Here is a 7,612-nt window from a genome sequence, read left to right on the forward strand (position 1 = left end):
AAAGTAAATATTCTATCATTAATTTGAATTATAACATATAAGTAATGTAAATTTAAACAACTTCCTCATTGAACATATTGCTAATGTCTTTTGAAATGTAACGGGTTGTTAGAAAATTGGTGTCACGACCCAACTAGGGGCCGCGACGAGTACCCGATACTTGTACCGAGCACCCCCTATCTCATATAGTATTCTTGTTACTAAGTGGGCCGTATGAACTGTACCATATATATATATATATATATATATATATATATATATATATATATATATTTTTTTTTTACTTACCATTAACACTAGTAGCATAGTTATAAACATAGGCTAACAAACTCGGCTAGCACTTTATACAATAACGAGGACCATCAAAAGTACAAACATCTAACTGTACATATCTGTCTACGAGCCTCTAAACATAGTACACATATACATAGGAAGGGCTGAGTACTACTGTGCCCGAATATATACACAAAATAGTACCAAGGGACTGAGGCTCCGGGACAACTGGAGCGCTGCCACTTACTGCTGATAGAACTCCTAGGAATCAGGTCCGTCTACCTGCTGACCTGCGCGGCATGAAACGCAGCGTCCACAAGAAGGGACGTCAGTACAAATAGTGTACCGAGTATGTAAAGCATGGAAGATAATAAAACAGAAATGTAAAGCATGATTATCAATATCATAGGGTCATAGGACATATAATGAGACGAGAAAGTAACCTGTACATCGGAATACCTTTTTCAGGCCGGATACCATGCATGCTTGTCTGTCTTTTGAAAACATTTCTTTTTCATAGTCATAGAAAATAAAGCTTATATTATGTCATGTCTTATCATATCATATCATATCGTATCGTATCATATGAGATCGTGTCATATCATATCGTGTCATATCATATCAGGTCATAGCATATCAGGTCAGAGCATAGCAGGTCAGAGCATAGCAGGTCATAGCATATCAGGTCATAGCATAGCACCGAACAATGTCGGCTCGCCCACATAACACCGAAATACGTCGGCTCGCCCATATATCCCGCGTCCGGGATGATAACACCAGCTGACCAGGTGGCAATGAAACATGTTTCCCTTCCCATTCCCCATGTATCCCTTCCTCCACCCCATGTACATATTCATATCGCATATACATATGTCATATAAGCATGCAGGAGAGCCCAAAGAAAATCATGTATCCATCGGAGTGACGTAAGGTCGGTGACCTCCGATTACATTATGGAATGACCGTGGTCGCTTTGTCTCACCTTGAAGGAACTAGTATCATAAGGCGAAACTATCAATGAAGAATATCATTATGAGAAAACATAAAATAGGGTCATAAGGCATCGTTTCATATGCTTGGAACCTTTAAAGTAGTCATTACCCATAATAGAGTTGAGATATCAAGAAATAGTTTAACATTGTCATATTCGTAGTAGGAACATATCGTCAGCATATCTATCATAGACATTTTCTCATCTTTGACTTCATCGTTGTCCTCATAAGATCATATTCATCATCTTAGTCATAAGAGCTTCCTATCTCTTAAAACTTGGCTTTCGAAAAATATGGACATTATAAAAAAAACAATTATGAACTATTAGGAAAAGACTTATACCTTGAAGTTATAGACTTATAGCTTTTGCAAGTAACTAAGATATAAGAAAAACATTTGAGACTTTACGACTTGGGGATCATGCCTTTGGAATCTTTAGAAGATAGTGTCATAACCAAGGAATAGAATATAAGATCAAGAACTACTTTGATACTTTCATACTCATATTCATATTGGGTCCTTAGCTTAAGACTCTTAGTCATAGAATCATTCTTGTCATACTTACCATAGACGTATTCGCTTCCTTAGCATTATCGTTATCATGGTCGTCATATACATATTCCATTAGAATAGTACAGTACTTATCGTTTGATAATCGAAACAAGGATCAAAAGTTTCCTTTGGATTCTACTCCAAAATTAGTCAAACGGAGCAATAGGGAAAATTCGGGAACAATGGGCCCACCTCGGGTCAAATGAGACGGCGTACCAAATTTACGTACATTATATTTCATGACGTCACTTGTGAGGATTTTGAGGTAGTCGGGTCATATTTATGCAAGTTCTATATGTTTAGGAAGGTTTTCCAACATTTTACACAATTTCTAATTCAATTCTACTGAATGAAAAAGGGGAAACTTTAGGTGCGGATCCCGGAGAATGGAGTTGTCCCCGGGGCTCGTATACAACCTAGTATGCCTAAGACATGCCATAGAAGGAAGGGTGAAGCCTTACATACCTCTTTCCGCTCCTTATGCTATTCCAAATTCAAGTTGCAAATCCGCCAAAATCTACAAATTGGTCACATTTACCAAACTTTGGTTAGAGCATTTAGAATTGGAATCTTAAGATAATACTTGGCTACCGAAATTTCGGCAGCACTTCCCCTGTAAATACTCCATCCCACCAAGTTCAACTTGACCAATTTCAATCAACAACAATCCCGGGAATTCAACCCGGCCAAACTATCAACATAATTTCAACAACCATACTAACAATTTCCATATTCAATCCAAGATACATTATAACAACTTAATCAATTTACTACTTCTTTCAAAACCTTCCAACTCTAATAAAAACAATAACAACCTTATCATATATATATTCCAACAATCACCATACTAATATCATTATCTTCCATACATGTAAGAACATAATATTCAATTTACATAATCTTCCAAGACAAGCCTCCAACTACTAATACTTCACTAAGCTCATTAGGCTTTTATTTGTAACATAAAATCCACAACCAACATACCAAATAAAACTTGCTCACATCCCTTCATGATTCACCAAATATACACGGCTATACATCATGCATATACAACTACAACCTCTCCAAAATCATTCCACTTCCATTATCAACATAACATTCACAACAATAACAACCAATTACTAGATAAAATAATTAAAACATGATTTCCACACACACACATATAGCACACCTCACGGCCACAACATAGTTTTTCTCTTCCATGAATTTCACTCACTTTTGCATACTACAACATGCATAAAGATCCATAACATATAAGAAAAGAGTTTCACCTTACCTTTTTCTCACTTCTTCACTTGGATAGAACTCACAACTTGCAAGAATATGGGTTTTTCTTGCTCCAAAGACCACTTCACTTTGCTAGGAACCCTTCAATTAGTAGAAAATGATTTTGAAGAAAAAAATTTCCAAGGTTTTGTTGGATCTTGCTCTTGGCCGAAATGGCCTTGGAAAATTTCTCCTTTTTCTCTTGTTCTTTGTTTTCTTGAAAAGTCTAGAATGTCCCATGGAAAAGATGACTAAGTCATCTTTTATTTGGTCTCTTAAACTTCTAGTTGGGCCTAAGCCCACTCCAATTGGATGACTCAAATGGCCCATTTTAATTCCCAAGTCCATATATGCATTTGGGTCTTACAACTCATGAAGGATTTTTTATTTTTTTCAAATTCCAAATTTACCCTTCGTCTTCCTCCATATTTCCACGAGTCATATTGCGAACTTCCCTTTACACCCTTGACCTTTCTTAACATTCCCACTTCAAAAAATTTCATAAACAACTTGTATGCCAAACAAAATAACAATAAGGCCTTGCTTGTTATCTTCCCGCGATTATCTCGAATTATCCGATTGCCCAAAAATGCGGGATATAACAATTGGGGCCCAAAGGTCCTTATGTTTTTCTAAACAAACAAAAAAGGGGCTAAAACATTTGTCTTTATTACTTCAATTGTTGTCTTGCTAATTAAGTACACTTCAAAGGAACAAACACCGGCTATAGAATCCTAGACAGTAGTTTTCAGTGGCTTCTTCAAAGAATTGAAACACTGTTGAGAGGAGAAATATGGGGGGAAAATGAGTAGCTCTTGTTCATCATCTCTTGAAATAATTGAGCAAGTACGCACGTACATGTGTGGCATTATCAATTTCCAATTATTATTTTTAGTTTTAATAGTCAAGATGTAGGTAAATTATAATTAGAATTTCGATTCATCCGAAATTGCTTGTTTATTTCTAAGTTTTGTGTGAGATTTAATTGTTACCATTTTGGTTAAGCATTTCCATGCCAAAAAGGAAAGATGAATTATGCTTTGCTATACTTCTTCTTGTGGCTTGGTTTTCTATTTTTTTCATTGATTGATGATGAAATTTCATGAGGTCTGACTATGCCATTATTTGTGATAGCCTCTTGAATGATTAGTGTATAAAAGGTAACGATTGTTCAAAAATTTGTATTTGTTTCATGCTATGTAAATTTGTGTTATGGCTGATTATCCTAATAATTTGATTAAAAAAATTGTTGGAACTTGATTAATTACATCTTCTTGTTTTAAACAATCGGTCTTTGTAAGATCTAAAATATTGATAATCTGTTATGAAATTTTCTAGACTTAATTTTATGGGAGAATTATTTTTTGCTATTATTTTAGGATTTATTTCAATAGCAAGACTTTTAATTAGTCAGAGTTTCTACTATAGAGGGTATCCGTAATACAGAGAATTAAATTTACTCTTGATTTTATTTTTCAACTAATACTAGCTTGTCTTTTCTTGATATCTAACTCTTTTCTGTTAGATGTCTTTAAAAAAATAAAAGGAATAAATAACGAGATTATAACAATTCTTGAAAAGGAGACGCGTATCCGTCAAAAACTTAAATCCTGATGCACACACACTTTACTTTAACTAGTGATGTCATCCCAAAGAAATGTCAAAGGATCACATGTCTCATTTACTAGTCATATTTGAAAAAACAAAGTCGACTTGTTCTTTAACAACTGGTAGGTATTGTAAAATCAAACGTGTAACCGTTAATAGTTTTAACTGTTAATTATTCTACTTTGATGTCATGTACATATTTTTTTCTATAATAGAATCTTGAATATATTACGATAATTTTTAACGGTTTTGTATTCTAGTTGTTCTTCTACTTTTTGTACGTTAAAAAGGGAGCATTTCTATGAATTAGAACACATAATAAAATGACCATTCTACCCTAAATCCTCCCATAAAACCCTCTTTTTTCTATGTCCTTGTTGCGTTTTTCCTCTCAACTTAGTTTATCGAGCCAATCTGAGTTTTTCTTTTCTTAATTCATCCAATTGAACCCCTAGTTATACTTTTGGACACTCCTAACCATGTCAAGCCAACTCTATTTGCTACATACCAACTCCTAAACATGTTTGTGATTATTTTTTTGCTCTAACTCCGTTTTAATTTTTTAGCCTGTAAAGATACCATCATCTTCTTAACAATCCAATATAAAACGATTAAGTAAAACAAATTTTTTAATTCACATGTATGGTGGGATGTTAGAGAAAATACCTAGTTCTATGTCGGCTATGTGAGGGTACTAAGGAATTTGTTATGGCCAATGGTTACTCTACCCTCTGTCATAATATTTTGGGTCGGAAGAATTCACTTCGAATGAAAAAACTTAGAATATTGTTTCTTGCTATATATTTTAATTGTCAAATTTACTACTCCTATTTGTAAACTACCTTTATTTCTATTTAGAGGTGAGACAAAAAGTGGCTTGATAAACCATCAAAATTCTTTTCAGAATGATGATGTGTAGAATTGTCGTAGCAATAATAAACCCAACAAGGTTAGGAGTGATCCCACAAGGACTCTGTGTGTCAGAGTGTCTAAAATGGAGTGAATTTAAGAATTCCTAAAATAATCTTCAAACAAAAGAGATGATTGCAATTACTACTAAAATTATAGCTAAAACAACTAAATTACTTGTCTAAGCAATTCAACGAAACACTTAATTCGTAGAATGCAACATAAAATGATTTGAGAGGGACCGAAGCTGTAACCTCAATATGACATAGTTAATTTATGGGTATCCTTATCTTGCCTAAATACTATGAATTGGCGCTTATGTTCTAACTGTTAATTATCCACTAGAATTTTTAAATTCTAGCAAGCTTACCCCTAAGATCTTTCCAAACCCAAAGAAATACTTTAAAACCCAATTAATAATGACCCAAGTAGAAATCTGCTTTTTCCTAGTTTGATTTCAGTAATCAATCAACATTAATTCTTTAATAAGATCAAATAGCTAAAGTTGCTCTTCCAAACTCAAAAGATACAAATATTGCCTAAATGACCTAGTTTCTATTTATAATCATCCAAAAAGGATGACAAAAATGATCCCCCAGGTTCAGCTACGTAACCACACAGACCTACATGGCCGGTTCCAGTAGCTTCCACAACCTTTCTTCATTCTTCTCTCCTTAGCTACGTGTGTAAGGTATATGGCAGGGCCACGTGGCCAGACTACATGGCCCACACAGCTTTTGTGGATTTTTTTGCTCTTTAGTCTTTTTCTTATGCAAGTGTTTGAAATTATTTCCATCCTCAAGTTTTTCAGAGGCTCCAATACGTTAAGTTAATCTCACATCGAAAAGAATGAGAAAGATAAATATTATATATAACAAAACACAAATTTGAATACTACATTTGTTTTTTTTTTTTTTGAGTCCTAGTGAGAAAAAGAGTGTGCGCGTATGAATTGTAGTGACATAAAAGAGTAGAGTATGTTAATTTCATTGTGAAGAATATGCTGAATGAAATTTTCTCACCTTTTCCAAGATTAAAAAAAATCATTTTGCCCACACATGTGTTGTTTTTTTGCACAGGTAGAAGAAATCAAAGATGCTACATTGGAGTATCCATTGCATTCAGTAGGTCGCATCGACCCCCCTAAAGTTCTTGCAGATATAGTTGAATCTTTGATTGGTACCATTTATATTGATTCCAATTTCTCCATGGATACAACATGGCAGGTATGGTTTTATTTTCTTAACTCTAAAATTTATGCAATATTTATTTTATCTAGCTTATGGCATCCTTGGAGGTGTCTGTTAACAAAATACTATGTATATTTGGATGACAGGCGGTAAAAGATTTGTTGCAGCCTCTAATTACTCCAGCAATACTTGAGATTCACCCCGTTACGAAATTTAACGAGCTACGTCAGAAGAATGGATTGAGGGTAAAATATGATGATTTATGGGAGAAAACCGGATAAATTGAAGTTCTTGTTGACGGAAAATTTGTTGGGAAGGGAAAATTTAGTGGAAAGAAAGAAATTGCACTAAATAGGGCTGCATACAATGCATATTACCAAGTTGTCAGAAATTTGACTGTGGAAGTCACTATTAAATGATCACCCTTGTGATGAAATGCAAAGCTGAAATCACCACCAGCAAATCCCTTATTTCCAATGGAATTGTTGTAATTTGGTAAGTCGGAACGTTTTTGACGAATTTTTCCTCGAAAATTTCTTACCCAAGTCAAATTCTGATGAAACGTTATTCAGAATTAGTGATTTTCTGATAGTGAATTAATACTTCATATATTATTAGCTGTACTAATGGAATTTGATTAAATAAATAATTTGTTTACGTAGCGCATTTGTCTTTTCATTTTTCTTACTTGATCACCAAGAGTGGCAATTGATTGGATCAGCTTAGGATAATATTTAGGCATTCCATGTGAGTGGAGCACACATAGCTCAAACGGGTCATTTGCACTCTTGCCCTTATTTTGTGCTCTTTCATTTTTGCCC

At 34.3% G+C, this 7,612-nt stretch overlaps 1 pseudogene; it reads left to right on the forward strand.

Moving 5' to 3' along the window:
• Nucleotides 1-6,506: 6,506 nt before the first annotated feature.
• On the forward strand, nucleotides 6,507-7,298 carry LOC132620293 (ribonuclease 3-like protein 3; annotated as a pseudogene).
• The last annotated feature ends 314 nt before the right edge of the window (nucleotides 7,299-7,612 follow it).

The sequence above is a fragment of the Lycium barbarum genome, chromosome 11 (assembly GCF_019175385.1).
Source record: "Lycium barbarum isolate Lr01 chromosome 11, ASM1917538v2, whole genome shotgun sequence".
Taxonomy (NCBI): Eukaryota; Viridiplantae; Streptophyta; class Magnoliopsida; order Solanales; family Solanaceae; genus Lycium; species Lycium barbarum.